Source organism: Eublepharis macularius, chromosome 14 (genome assembly GCF_028583425.1).
Source record: "Eublepharis macularius isolate TG4126 chromosome 14, MPM_Emac_v1.0, whole genome shotgun sequence".
Lineage (NCBI taxonomy): Eukaryota > Metazoa > Chordata > Lepidosauria > Squamata > Eublepharidae > Eublepharis > Eublepharis macularius.
The window spans coordinates 14,884,788-14,900,675 of record NC_072803.1 but is presented as its reverse complement, the minus strand read 5'-3'; the positions used below and the strand labels follow the sequence as shown (position 1 = coordinate 14,900,675).

Below are 15,888 nucleotides of genomic sequence, written 5' to 3'. Positions count from 1 at the left end.
TGGGGGAGGGGGGAGATGGAAGCTTTGAAAGCTTTCAAAGCTTCCTGCCAGCTTTTTCACCTTCAGCTTTTTCACCCCTTCAGTCTTCCAGGCTGCCTAGGGAAACAGCCGTCCAGGCCCCAGGTGGAGGGCCCGGCTGCCAGGTAAGGGGCGGGAACGAGCGCGGGCCCAAATCACGGGAGCGCTCGGGGGGGGGGGGCGCACTGTGCATGATGATGTCACTTCCCAGAAGTAGTGTAGTGACAGAGGCACCACCTCCTGCCAGGAGCTGCCCTGGGTGAGAGTTCCCTCACCTTTTTCCACAGGAAAAAGCCCTGCTTACAGTAAAGCTTGGATCTTGCTATGACCAGCTACACACTATTCTCAGCAGAGAAAGTTGATTGAGTAGTCATAGTACATGTAAGAAATACCCTAGCTAAGGTACTTAATATCTACTTAATACCATTGAAATGTATAAAGCCTGCTCATCAACAGACATAGAACAAGAAACCAAAGCTCAGTATATATAAGTGAACAAATTGAAACTGAAACTGAGCTGGCATTTTTCATGCATAAACACAAGTTCTTGCCTACTTCTAGAGACGCCCCCTCCCCCACTTCAAATACATGAGAGACAATCCAACTTAAACATCCTGCTCAATGCATGCCTTGATTTCTTCTGTGCTGGACTGCTGGCTTCTGTTATGAAATAAACGTTATGTTTTAACTGTGTGATGTAAAACATGTCCAACTTTCTGCCCTTTTCTTATAATCTCGGGCAACAGCAATGTAGCGTTTCAGCTTCCTCACTATAGAATGGAACTGGAAGTATCTATCTTAGGTATTTATGGGTCTTGTAATTCTGACTGTAAGTCACCTTTCAAGATGAGTCAGAAACTGGAGCTGAGAGAGGCAAACTCTTTGGCACATGTGCCCAAACCCCCACGTCTGCATGAGAAGATGCTAGGATGCCAACTGAAAACTGCGGGTTTTTTGGGGGGAGAGACAAGGACTGCAGTTGGCCAGTCCCAGCCACACCTGGCGGGGTGGGTGGGGACACCAGCCCTGGGTACTGAATTAAATGATCTGGCAGGCTGCTGTTTAGCATATGTGACTGGAGCTGGGGGGGGTACTTGTCCTGGGCCTATATCAGATGACTTTTGTGTTTCCCTTTGTTTAGAGACAGAGATGCACATATGCCTCATTTTAGGAACCAGTGTGATATTTATGCTGTGCTTTTCCTCCACCTATCCAATATGGCTTACAGCAAGTATGAACAATATACCAAAACTGAAAAATCTTGACCTGCACGTGTGCCAGATTTAGGGATTTGGTAATGTAGACACATCATAGCAATTCAGCTACATTATCATTCAGTGCCAGGCATTTTGGAGTGTAGTGACAGCTTTTCACAAGTTTGATCATGATAATTCTAAATTAAAACAAAACGTGAACTGAATATTGGGCAGTTTGTTTTGTTTTCTCCTACCAACAACCCAGAATTCATTTCTCTACTTATTTGCAATTGGCAGGATGAAATCAAGCCTCTAGAGAGTGATCAATAGAATATGCAATATTCAATATTCTTCCAGAGGATAATATTCAGTATTTTAAGACATCTCACATATTATCTACAATACCTACATTCAAAAGGAGGAAAATGGATATACAATGCTGATATGCATTTGTCACTTAACAAGTTTTTAGAAAATGCAGTGGGGAAAGTGCACTGATTTTTTTAAAAGGTCAATTGAAATTATTGTTTTCTTTATTGCCAAGAAAAAAGCAAACACGCAAACATAGACCTACAATCTCCATCAGCCAAGGGGTGCTGAAGACACAATATTAATGTCAGACAGACTTCCTCCAACAAATCCATTAAGACAAGGGATGGAAAGATTAGTTAATATCATCTCATCTATCTCCCTACTTGCTCGTCTGAAAAGTAATGTTCACCAGTGCTTTAGGATGTCTGATAAAATAATAATGCCTTCCATTTATACAGCATATTTAATCTCCAGCAATCTCAAAGCATGCCACCAATCAGGCATGCTCAGGAATCCTTCAGAAACTGAAAGGCAAAGGAAGTACAATGGGTACATCCCCACAGGTGAATCTGATAGAGAGCATATCCTTTATTTATCAGGGCAGCAAACTTGGGAGTGCTACCTTCTAAAGAATCCCCATAAAATCGAACAAAGGACTCTAACCCAGTTAACATACGGAGAATGAAAGAAGCAGACCATGAATAGTGTATGCAACTCTGTGTGTGTGTATGTGTGTGTGTGTGAGAGAGAGAGAGAGAGAGAACAAAGAACATTTTCACAAACGATTCTAGAATGCCTTTTAGTTTCTAACATTATTCATAAATGACTCATTAATGTGACATAGAAAGTGGAAGTGATCCATCTGAAAATCGAATGTGCTTTTTGATGCACATGGCCGTTTCATTTGATTTACAGATAACAGGAAATCAAGGTCTTAAAACATTGCCTTTGAACATGAATCAAGGCAGGAAGGAAGTGTAACCAAGAGATGCCTCCATCCCCTATTTGCGATGGTTGCTTGCTATACACATCTGTTTATGTCAACAGCCATTGCCAGCTTTTTCATTATTCATGACTTGGATCATTTTTGGAGTGCTGGTCAAAGCCCTACCCGATCACCTCTGCTCAGTATCTAGGCCTTTGTTTCTATGGAGGAGCATTCAAACACATTGTCTTCCATCTGCATTCTGAAATGGTATGAAAGAGAAAGCTGGAAGAACACCGAATCAGTGCAGAAAGAAGAAACCAGAAGAAGGGTAGTTAATGCAGATTGTATAACATGGATGCCAACTGCGTCCATGACAGAAGCAAGAACAATGACAGCCTGTGTTGCCCCTGGCTTAAATCATTCTCAGATGTGTTAAGGCTGATAAATCTAGTACATCTTCATGTGAACATGGAACTGAATGCTATATGAGCTCTTTTTTTCCCTCCTACATATTGATGTTATATTGGGGTAGAACCTTGTTCCCGTTCTGAGCACTGCATAAAGCAATAGTTGCAATTCTCATCATATCACAAGCAATGGCACCATTTGGAATTCTGCTAGGAATGGAGAGAGGAAGAGAAGATTCAAAGCAAAATGCAAAGCTCCACAATAGCTTTATAGGAGAGCCAGTGGCGTATAGTGGGTAGTGTTGGACTAGACTGGGGTAATCCAGGTACAAATCCCCGCCTAATCTTGCAGCTTGCAGTGTGACCTGGGCCTTGTGATTCTCTCTCTGCCTAACCTACCTCACAAGGTTGTTTTGAGGATAAAACAGAGGAGGGATGAACCACGCATGCTGTCCTCTGAGTTCCATGGAAGAACAGAGAGGTAAAACGCACTAAATAACACATCACAGGGGTTTTTTAGGGGGAGAATCGTGTATGCCACTCTTGGAGACACTGTGGGACAAAAATGGGATACATATATGTGAGTTTAAAACGCAAAGATTATGTAAAACGTTGGCTTCAAAAATATTTGTTGTGGATACTTTTTATACACGCTAATCTACACTACAGTTTTGTTCTGCCAAATACACCTTTTTAATTAAAGGGTTTCATGCTTCTGGCACACATATGAATGTGGTATGGCACAGTGGATAGAATTTTAAAATTAGGCCAGCCCAGGTTCAAGTCTCACAGGAGTTGCATCCTATCCTACCTCCCAGGGCTTTTGTCAGGATAAAAATGCAGGGAATCAGAAGCCATGGCTGGAGCTCTATTACATTTTTAATAACAACATTCAATTTATATACTGCCCTTCAGGACAACTTAATTCCACACTCTAAGCAGTTACAAAGTATGTTATTATTATCCTCATGCCAATCACCATGTAAGGTGGGCGGGGCTGAGAGAGCTGCTAGAAGCTGTGACCAACCAAAAGTAATCCAGCTGGCTTCAAGTGGAGGAGTGGGGAATCAAATCTGGTTCTCCAGATTAGAGTCCTGCTGCTCTGAACCACTACACTCTTCCTTTGTATCTTTCATTTCTTTCTCATCATAACCTTGCATGTTGGTTCAGGGTACAAGAGAGCAGACACCCAGTGAGCCTTGTGACCGAGTGAGAATTTGAATTTGAACACAATGCCTAGTCCAAGCACTAAACCACAGTGGCACCATACATAGGCTATTGAATTAGGGTTGCCAGCTTCAGGTTAGGACATTCCTGGATATTTTGGGGGGGCGGGTTGGAGCTTGGAGAGGGTAAGGTTCAGGGAGGAATGTCAGCTGTGTATAATGCAATTGAGCCCTTCCTCAAAAACAGCCATTTTCTCCAGGACTGATCTCTGTAGTCTAGAGATCAACTCTGATGCCAGATCTCCAGGCACCACCTAGAGGTTGGCAATCCCAGGGGCAAGACCTTATGGCTGAGGAGGGGTAAAGGAGTCTCGGCCAATGGCAGAATCCTGATTTATCCTTTCCAAGCTGTGGCCAGTCCCTGCCCATCTCTGCTCATCAGCCGCTCTATGGCTTGTTACCCCCACCCCACAGGCAGAGAGCAGTGGTCAGTTCCCTTTTATTTATTTATTTACTCATTCATTCCCTTTCCTCCCTCCCTCCAGGGGGCGCAGCTGCATTTCTTTCTTATAGCCCTACTGCAAGATGATGGGAACACTGCAGAGAGGTTCTCCTTGATTGGCTGGTTGCTCTCTCTCAACGTTGCGACGGAATGAGAGCTGGGCTATGATTGGTGGATACATACCCTAGCGATGAAGGCCTTAACACACTGGGGGGGGGGCGTATCTCTCCCTCCGCATCTTTTCCCCCTCCCCCCCTTTAACTTTCAGCTTCACGCGTTGGTACTGTGGGCTTCCCGGGGAAGTTTTTTGTCGTCATCCCTACAGACAAGCGTGACTAACAACCAATCAGCTCGCGGATCTGGCGGCTGTTGCTAGGCAGATTATGGTAATGAACTATAGGCGGACTCCCCCCCCCGCTCTGCAGCTACCATTGTGAGGTGAGGACAGGTGGGCGGGTTTGGTCTGCGGTGGGGCCGTGGGAGCTCCCCTGGACGCAACAGCTTCACTGGACCCTCTCAGGTAAAGCGATGGGACGGTCCGGGGAGGGAGTTCGGCTCAGGGTTTCTGTAAGGCCTAGTCGCAGGTTTTTTTGGGGGGGTGTTGTTGTTTTAGTCGCACCCAAGATGGCGCCGGGACCAGGACAAACCGTTCGCTCCTGCGGGTGGGGGAAAGAGGTGCAGGGCGCTGCCGTTCCCCCTCCCTGCCGGAGAGGTACAGTCCGCTCCCCCTCCCCGTCCTGATCGGGATACCCCATCCGCCCCGGACAGGGGGAGAAAGGGCTGCCCCAGTCAGGCCCTCCCCCTCCCTCTTGGTACAGTCCGGGCCCCGGCACCTCACCGGTGGAGGGGGGGTGTCGAAGCCATTTTGATGCCCCCCCCCCAACAGCTGTAGGCCTTCGCCCCACCAAGGGCGGTTTCTTCCCTCCCCCTACCCGCCCGCCGCCTTTGGATTATCCTTCAGCGAGTCGGCTTCTCGCTTTCTTTTCCTTTTTGACAACCGCGACGTAACGGCTCGGCTTTCGGTCCCTCCTTCCGTACCCAGAGTGGTTGGGACGGGCCGAGGAAGTGACCGTTGGGCGCGAGCCGCTGGAGCAGTTCGATCGCCCTCGCGCTGGGGAGCGGGGAGGGGGTCCGGGGTCCGAGGCGCGGCGGGTTTTCAGGCGCGGCTGCGCCTCTCGTGTGATTGGCTGGAAAGCCGCGGCGCGCGCCCCTTTCTCACAGTGGTCTGCGGGGGTTGGGGGGGGCACCCTTTTGAAGGAGGAAAAAAGTTTCAAATTTATCGCAGTCCGACAGTTGGACGGCCGGTGAATCAGTGGCGTGAATTGACCCTCTTCACGACCTCTCTGAGAGGCTGTCGCCCGATTAAAAAACACCCACACAAATGTTCAGTCGATTAATCGTCGTTCGAATTAAATCTGCGTATGGATAAAAGAACCGCTTCTGATGTTTAACTCCATGGTTCTTCCCCCATCCCTTGCTCGCTCTTTGTTTTCAAACTGAGGCGCTTGTCCCCTCAGGTGAAGAAATTTTAGAAGAAATAAAGGGAGACTTCTGACAATAAAGATGAGGGCCCTGAAAAAAAACCCAGGCCAAATTGTATATCTTCATTTACTTTCAAATATAATTACCATAAATTAAATAGAAATACACCTTGCCCTAGTGGCAGGTATCTACTCTCCAGGTACTACTCAGGCCTCTGCTTTCTCTCCTGCCAGCTCCTAATCTTGAATTCACCCCAACAGGAATTATTGTACAGTTGCCACCTCTGGGTTGGGAAATTCCTGGAGGTTTTGGGAGTAGAGCCTGGAGAGGGTGGGGTTTGGGAGAGGAGAGACCTCAGTGGGGTATAATGCCCTAGAGTCCACCCTCCAAAGCAGCCATTTTCTCCAGGGGAATGGATCTCTGGCCTGGAGGTCAGTTGTAATGCCAGGAGGTCGTTTAGCCCCACCCAGGAGATGGCAATGATATTTGTTGATCTGTATTAGAACAGTAGTAGTTGAGTCCAGTAGCACCTAAGAGCCCAACAAGATTTTCAGAGCTCTGACTCTTGAAAGCTCGTAACTTAAAAATCTTGTTGATCTCTTGTTGAGTCCAGACTACTGGACTCAAATCTTGATTTTCTCCACAGGAACTGATGTCTAATCCCTAGAGGTCAGTTGTAATTCCAGGACATCTCCAGCCCCCACCTGGAAGTTGGCAAAGGTCTTTAGCAGCCTCTTCCAAATTCAGTTCCCCACTAGGTACCCTGTGTGGAGCTGAGCCTGAACAGCTGAACGCTGAGCCTACATAGCGACTTTGGCCAATTTTGTTGGGCAAAAGCTGAACCCAATTTATTTTTTCAGGCTTGTTTTCTGAAAAGAACATCTGGCCGCTATACTTAAAAGACATCTTTGTGGCAAATGCCTTTATGGGTTAACTAAAGCCATAAATCTGGCTCACTTTTACCATGATGAGGTGGGGGTTTTTTTGTCTTCACTGCAGCAGACTTAAGGTGATTATCCCTTATTATCATGTTACATCTAAGTGAACAAGGAGTCTCATAATCAAAAAGATTCCAGTAGCACCTTTAAGACTAACCAATTTTATTGTAGCATAAGCTTTCGAGAATCAAGTTCTCTTCGTCAGATGCATGATCCGAACTGGTCAAATACAGGAGAGGGGGGAGAAAGAAGGGGACATATATCACAAGGGGACAGAATGCAATTAGCGTGGAGGCAATCAAAACATTCCTTTGCTTGGAAATGTAAACATCTCCTTTTGGTGTGCAGTCAGTTTGCCGTATTAGTTTGTAGCAGTGAAAGTATCCAATTCCTATGTAGTATAAGCCTTCGATAACCACAGCTCTCCCTGCCAGCTGCATCTGATAAACAGAACTGTGGTCCCCGAAAGCCCACACCAGGCGTCACTGGGCTCCCCCAGACCACGCCTCTGTAAAGGGAATCTGTTACTTGTGATAATGTGATAACCATTCATAGTCTCTATTCAGTCCCAGCTTGACAGAGTCAAATTTGCATATGAATTCTAATTCAGCAGCCTCCTGTTGGATTTTGTTTTTGAAAGGTTTCTGTTGAAGTCTCATGGCACCTTAAAAATTAACAAAATATTATTGCATGGTAAGATGAGTCCCACTTCTTCAGATACAATGAGTACACCCTCACTGTACAAAAACACTGCAGACGTTCTGTATAGGAGGTATGGGAGGGGGCAAAACAGTGGGGATAAAGGGTGTCAGAGGAAGTAGGAACTCCAAGTCCTGGTTCTATCCTCAGGCAAGGGGGAAATTTTGTGAAACCCTGAGATTTTTATCTCAATACCGCTGTTAATTACCTTAGCCAAACCTGGGTCTCCCTGCCTGATAATACGTGTTATCAATTCCATTTATTAACAGGTTTGTCTATACAATTCATAGGCTTTTAGACAAGACAAAATGTTGTGCTAAGTCTTTACAATAGAGTAAAATGCATTACAACAAAAAATCCATTCTAAGCAATTTAAAACTAACAAAGTCAATGGCAGGTGATTAAAACAAAACTTGAATGAATTAAAAATAGTGTAATCAAAGAAAATTGGATTACATTCTAGGGTAGTGATCAACCTCTATTTAAATAAGTATTATGGTGTTGCAGAGCTGCAGATGTGGTGTGTCTATCATTACCACAGAGGAGATGATAGTTGCCAGAGCAACTTGGAGTAGAAACTATCAGGGAAGTAATCAGGGATGTCTTCCAACTCTGTTGGGGTGTTATGTTGTGAATGGTCTCTATATTTCTCAATTAGATTTGAATTCTACATAATTATATTTCACCTTGTTCTTCCTACATTTCATGGCTTCTTGACTTTACTTTTTTCCCGTCCTCCTCCATAACAAAACATAGGATGCTCTTATTACATCTGAAGGAATGGGTGCTAGACCAAAATAAAATTCTGTTAGTCTTCAAGGTACCAAAAGACTCTTAATGTAGTTAACTCTCTGGAATTCATCTTGGAAGAGATGTCTTGAAAATGAAGAGGGGGTGCTTCTTCAAATATGGTGACTACAAGCTGTGGTTTTTATAAGTGTGTATGCTAAAAATATTGGAATTTTTAAAAATGTGCTGACTAACTTCTTAGTTGGTTGTTAATAAAGTTAATCAAACCTATTAATTCACCACACATTTGGCCATTCTTCAGCATTACCCTTCTGGTGGGAGGTGGGGACCTGGCACTTATTGTTTATTAAATTTATAGTCTGCCCTCCCCACGAATGGGCTCAGGGCAGATTACAACATACAGATAAGAACACATTAATAAAACAGTACGTTGAATAATAATAAAAGCCAGATTTAGCAGCATAAAAACAAACTGCACCATGTGTTCCTAATATCCTAGGATGAGATTCAGTCCACCCTTCCATGCCAACCATAAGGGGAAGAGAGGGGTGAAGACGTGAGTTGGGGCAGATAACTCATACAGCTGCCCATGAATAGGAGACAGGCAGAGAGGCCAATGGGTGGATCTGAATACTGGCCTCAACCAAATGCCTGGTGGAACATCTCTGACTTACAGGCCTGCTGAAAGGGCAAAAGGTCCTGGTGGGCCCAAGTATCCTCCAACAGAGAGTTCCACCAGGTTGGGGTCAGGACTGAAAATGCCCTGGCCCTGGTCAAAGCCAGTTGAGCCTACCTAGGGCCAGGGACCACCAATAGATGTTTTCCTGCTGATCTAAGTGCTCTCCAGGGTATATACGGGGTACATACATATCTCTATTGATACCCTGGTATGCGTGCACCTGGTGGTAGATTTTTGCATACAAGGTGGTATAGACTAGTGCAGATGGTCAAGTTTCTCTTCTTTCTCCTCAGCCTGGGAGTAGTCTGATCATTTGTATGACTTTGTAAGGCTGATTGAGATGGGAAGATGTTGGGTAGGTTTCCAAATTAGCTAAGAAGATGACACCTTTTTTCAGCACCTAATTGCCATAGGCTCTCAGAGGCCACCCCCTTCAAGTATGTGCAAGAGAAGAATTTGAGAAGGAGATGCATGAATGTCAAGCCCATGAAGTCATGAACCTTTTCTCTCAATTGCAACATTGTGTAGATACACTGGAAATATATATCACGTCAAGAGTGACGTGGTCATGTGTGCCATGTCACACAGCTAAGTTTATATTACTTATGAAAAGCAGTGGATGTGACTACTTAGGACTGTTTCACATGCCTTGCATGATTAAAGATATGTGCAGACATTTGCACAAGAAAAGGTTCAAATCTTTTCCAACATAGAGATCAAAGGGTGTGGCAGACCTACTAATGTGTGAAGGGCAGCAATGTGTTGCTTTTTATACCAGGTACTGAAAGACTTGTACAGATCTTGACTTCTCTGAAATGTGCCCCGGAAGAAAAGAGAGAGCGATTTGCTGCCATTTATACACTTGCAGGTGGACATTTTATCTGTTAGGAAACATAAAAGGAAGCAAGCATGTGAGTGACATGCAGACCTCCTTATAAATGTCCCCAGAATGAAAAGGAAACATGCACTGCCATTCACGCGTTAAAAGAAAAATACTTATTTCCATTCAACCGTTAAACTGTTTAAAAAGAAGTTGTGTATGAGAACTGGTTTCATTGTAAAGGAAGACATGTATTCACTGCTTGCATGTTACGGCATGAGACAATTCAGCGTAGGGGTAATGTGAGAGTCCTTTCATCTTCCATCTTGTGGCACATTAACTGAGGCTTGTTCTTGAATAGGAAAGGTACTAAAGTGGCTTAAATTGAAATACAGAGGCTAAGTGGTTTGTGGATCTCTTACACCAGAATGCTGATATGTTAACTAAGGTAAAGAGCCTCATTGTCCCTTGCAGTTTTGTTAACATTTATCATTTTTCTTTTAATTGCCCTGTTGATACTGAACAGGTTGGTTCCTTTGGCCGCATGATCACGGCATCTGCGATGTAAGGTTGCCATGGTAACTGTGCTACCCTACAGCAACCAGCCAGCAAATCTGGCACTGCAGAAACTGGGGCAGTCAAATCAGTGACAAGATGGAACTGATAAAAAAAAGAGCCATTTCTTTCCAAAACCCCAATAATTAGTTATCAGCTTGTTAGTATTCATGCCTTTCACAACTTCTGATGTTCTGCAAACATGTTGTATAAACTGGACTGGCTACCATTTAAGCCAACTTGAGGAAGAAGCAAGTGGTATCCAAAAGTTGCAACAAGATGGCCTAATCTGTGGCCCTGCCATGCAGGTGTTTGACACAGTTGCATATGAGGGATATGGGGAACTTAGTCAAGGTAAGCAGAGTTACCATGGCTGATGAAATTAGGTCTAATTACACTGAAAACAGTGAAAGATGCAATTGTATCCAAGGGGATCCAGTTGTAATGTTATGCTTGATGCTTCTGGTATTACACCGAACTTGATTATTAATTCTTGACTGTGGGGCTTGCATCATAGAGATCCTGGAATAGAATTACAACCCAGTCTTTCTCTATAGAATGGCATGGCTAATCACTTCCAATTAGTGGTCAAAGTTAAGGCTGTGTCAGTTTAGCTTTTCCCCCTTAACTATGACCATGTGCCCCTTTAGGTCAGCCATAATGAGCATGTTGCAGGTATAGTTTTAGTCTCAGAACTGGGTCCCTGCTAGGATTGCCAACCTCCAGGTGGTAGCTGGAGATCTTCTGGAATCACAACTGATCTCCAGGCCACATAGATTAGTTCCCCTGAGAAAATAGCTCCTTTTGAGGGTGGATTCTATGGCATTGTATCGTGCTGAGGTCCCTCCCCACACTCCACCCCCAAAACCCCCAGGAATTTCTGAACTTGGAGCTGGCAACCCTAGTCCCTACTGACATGCTTCAGTGATTGCACCTCTTATATCTCAGGCTACCTTGAAATCTCTTGCTGCATAAAAGTAATGTGCTGCTCTTGCTTGCAAGGTAATTCAGAAAGCAAGAGATGACCCATGCCATGTCTCCATGTTAAGTACCCCATTATGTTCTTAGTTTTAAGTCCCTTTAACTGGAAAAGAAATTACATATATCTTGATATCCCTGTTTTAACTCTTAGCTGCCACTGAGGATTGACCTGTATAGGGTGAATACACTTATAATTGCTCTGTGTCATCTTATTTTGAATATTTTCACTAGTTTTATGGAAATATAGCCATTATCGTGCCAGCTATCTTTCGGGGATATGTTGAATGCTTTTTATAAAATTATCTCGAAAAGGGAAATTAACCCACAAATTGATATAGCTGAAACCATGCTGTGAAGAAATCCCTGCTAGGGATTTCCAGGGGAGCTAATCTATGTGGCCTGGAGATCAGCTGTGATTCCAGGAGATCTCCAGCCACCACCTGGAAGTTGGCAATCCTAGCAGGGACCGGGGGATTTCCAGCAGGGACCCAGGGATTTCTCTATTCTGAAGACACAGTCACCATTAGTTTTGTATGTGTTGACTAGTCATCTTCTTCCAGTGACCAAAAACTAATATCCATTTGCTACAGGTGTTGTCACAGGGGCTGTTGCTTGTACCACCAGGGATGAAATGAATTTGTACGAAACATCTCTGGAAGATGTAAGATGCTGCATTCTCTTTGCCAAAGAAACTCAACTCTGCCTCAGAATTATGGGCCAAGAAAACCCATGTGTTGCAACTAGGTTATATTATGCATATTACAAGATAAATAATGTATATATTTTTTCTGCTTTCAGGATTCCAGATTATCACAGAATTTTGCATCTGGGTTAGGGGAGGCACAAGCAGGACCTACTGTAGGGCCAGAGATAGATGGATTATCTTGCTGAATGAGAAGGGGCAGAGTTCTAGCATGCTGTACATTTTTTGTTCAGGTGTGATCAGGCATTTCCTGTAAATGATCCCAAAGAGCTTTCTGCCTTCGACCTTCATTTGATAGCAGAGAGAATATCAGTCTTGACTACATATAAGGCAGCTCTTTATACGTTGTTGGTGCTTCTGCATTTTTGACTTTGTCCTGTTGTTAATGGTAGTGCGTGGATTTATAGTTTCTAAAGAGCATTAAAGCAATAAGTATTAAGCAATAACAGCAGTGGTTATAGTGCCCTGGCAGGCTAGCGGCAAGACTGTATCAGTGAGTTGAGGTCCCCTTAGGAGAAGTAAGGAATGAGTTGCCATAAGTAAAGGACAGTGATTGGTGCAAGGTACTTTTAGTTCAGTTTCAATTGTAAGTTGCCTCAAGCAGGACTCTGAAGAGGTGGTACAGAAATATTCTAAATAAATAAACACTGGAGGTGACGTATGGCGCAATTCTAAACAGTTATATCCTTCTAAGCCCAGGTTGTAATTCTGTTGAGCATTGGGCTATTATCCTACAGAACTTTGGTCTGGCTCTTCTTCGGCTTCTAGGACTTCACCAGGCAGATAATTGCTGCTTGTTCCAGTCTTTTTTTGTAGCTATAAGTACAGCGGGGATGAGCCATGGCTCATTCACAGAGTGCGTGCTTTACAAATTCAATCCCAGAACCTTCAGTTGAAGGTTCAGGTAGTAAGCAATTTGAAAAACCTCTGCCTGAGACCACAGAGAGCTGCTGCTAAACAGAGTGGCCAATGATGAACTTGAGAGACTGTTTTTGACCTCTGTCCATGAAATTAGAAATATTTGAAACAGGAAACTACGACTGCCAGGATGCTGTAAATAGTGATGTACATGTACATGTACATGCAAAATACACAAAGCCCGGGATAAAGGGGTTGGTGATGAAAAGAGTCTTAGTAGGTGCACATAGGATGCTATTAGAGGGTTTTAACCTTTGAATGATTATCAGTGAAACGTGATCCTAAATAGCTACATCAGAGCCTGCATTGCTGGCTTAACATCTCTCTCTCTCTCTCTCTCTCTCTCTCTCTCTCTTTGCTGTTGTGATGGTGCTGTGATAATTTCATCCCGGCTTGAGCACCGATTTGCTGGTGCTGCACATAATGGCATTGAGTAATGAGTGGGATAGAAATATCTGTCATTTGCATAAAGCAGGTCGGGTGGTGACACATCTGTAACAGCAGACTATGTTTTATATTAAATAGTGTTAACCTGCTGGCTGTTGGATGGATGCACGCCAAACAAACACCCTATATGATTTTCTTCATATTAACTTGCACTATAGTAGTCAAGCACCTTTCTAATGTGTTTCTGGCCACCTGCAGCTGTTGCCAGCTGTGCAAAGCAAATTGTAATGAACTTGCCAAGGCAGCTGCAGAGCAAAGCTCTTTTAAGATCAGGGGATTTATTTATTTTTATCTGTGGAGAAGGATAATAGTTCCGCTGGCCAGTTTTGTATGCTGCATAAGTAATGAAGAGAAAGATTGTTGGAGAGTAAATGAAATGGGTGGCTTTGTGTTCTAAATGCTTTTTTGGTGGAGGGAGGGATCACGCTGAATGGGTCTGATTCTCAAAGAGAAATTGTTCTCATTGTTGTCAGTTCTAGATGTTCTAATGTCAGGTCCCTCACAATCATGAAATCCTTTGTAAGTAATGAGAGGCTTGGATTGGCAGGGAGGAGTTGTAACAAGTTGCTTTTCTATGGAGTGGAACAGCAGGCGTATGTATAGTTTATTCACTGCATTGCTGTGGATTCAAAGGCTATTATCATATAGTACATAATGTTATATAACTGTTTGGCAGTAACCCAAGTGTCACCAGACTTCAATAAGAGGCTTCCCTCTTCCTCTGTTGTTGTTAGGAGAAACGTGACTGTATGTTTGGTTCTCGAACCCCTTCCCCGCAAAGTTATAGAAGTGTATTTTAGGCCAAGAGTACATCTCAGCATTATCTGTCCCTCTGTCTGTCTCGCCAAGAGACAGAATCCTGGGCCCTTTTCACAGTACTTACGTGCTTCTGGAACGTCACGAAATATAGTGCAAAAAACGCGGAAGAGAGCATCTTCTCGTGAGAGTTTTGTGCGACATCGCGCAAAACTCTCGTGAGAAGACGCTATCTTCCGCGTTTTTTGTGCTACATTTTGCGATGTTCCGGAAGCACATAAGTAGTGTGAAAAGGGCCCTGGTGAAACGATGCATAGGTTGCCTGTAAACAGGCTGTGATTTCGAACGTAGTTGAGATGGGGCTTGGGAACAGAGGAGAAACACCTGCCACTTGTTATGCATGCATGCATGCATGCATGCATGCATGCATGCATGCATGCATTCATTCATTCATTCATTCAATATTTAGTGCACCCACTCCACAAGTAGGCTTAGGGCGGGTTACAACCAAAGTATTCCCAGTGCATGCCTTATTTATTCCTATGTGAGTGAATGACTGCCATTCACTCTGGTGTGAAAGACTAAAGAGCTACTCTTGTTGCACAACAGATCGAGTGGCCTGGCCTTTATAGGAAGGGTCAGTGCACCCCAGGGGGTCTCTGCAATATATATGGGCCTCTTCTCTATAACATCCTGCTGACCTTAACAATGGAAATGATTTGAGTCCAGTGGCACCTTAGAGACCAAGAAGATTTTCAGAGTGTAAGCTTTCAAGAGTCAGAGCTCCCTTCTTCAGACACTGTCTGACTCTCAAAAGTTTACACCCTGAAAATCTTGTTGGTCTCTAAGGTGCTACTGGACTCAAATCCTTCTGTTCTACTGCAGACCAACACTGCTCCCCACCTAACTATCCTCAGTGGAAGTGATGCTAGTGTAAGAGAATGAAAAGTGTGCCTGGTCACATAATTCAAAAGACAAACAATTAAATCCCCTAATTTAGCCTTCTAAAAAGTTCACTGAATGAAATTTTCTTTATAATTGCCCAACCACCCGTGGCCATTTCCCAACATAGCAAGTCGCTTTTTTGTTTCAATCACATGTCCCGTTTCTATTTCTGTCCGGCAAGTGATATATAAATTGTGTGTTCTTACATTGCCTGATTACTACAATCCACCCCAAAGCCACAAGTGCCAGCGTTCCTTGAGACAAGAAGTGTGCTTGATAAATGAGAACGCAGAAAAGAGGCAACAGTCGTGACCCAGAAGTCAATGAAGTTATAACCCTAGAGCGCTCCCAGCGTGAAGGGCGCTATGGGAGCATTTTCTTGAAATAGGCTCTCAGGAAATGCACCAACTTCCCTTCCTGTACATACTGTGATAATTAAGCTAAGTGTGGGATGTAGCTTTTCACAGGCATTTGTGTCAGTGCTACTTTTCAGCACAAGGAACTGCTTCGATCTGAAAGGCATGCTGCATAATTCTGTACGAGACTCCCCTCTGCTAGTAATCTTGCCATCTCTCTCTCTCCCCCCTCCCCTTTTTGAGATTTCCAGTGTGCTGGGAATGGCCAGTTTTGTGATAGTGTCTCCAGTGTTGTTTCATGATGGGCTTATTCCCAGAGATGTGGAGGTG

At 44.1% G+C, this 15,888-nt stretch overlaps 1 protein-coding gene across 4 annotated transcripts in view; it reads left to right on the top strand.

The window, feature by feature from the left end:
- Window positions 1–4,963: 4,963 nt before the first annotated feature.
- Window positions 4,964–15,888, top strand: part of PRDM10 (PR/SET domain 10) — a 93,189-nt gene continuing 82,264 nt past the window's right edge. For 2 of the 4 annotated variants that reach the window (XM_054998372.1, XM_054998370.1), the window contains exon 1: window positions 4,964–5,049. The gene's annotated coding sequence lies outside the window, so the exon portion shown is untranslated. Of the gene's footprint in view, window positions 5,050–5,158; window positions 5,242–15,888 lie in introns of those variants that run through there. The other 2 variants (XM_054998373.1, XM_054998371.1) reach the window with 2 other exon arrangements.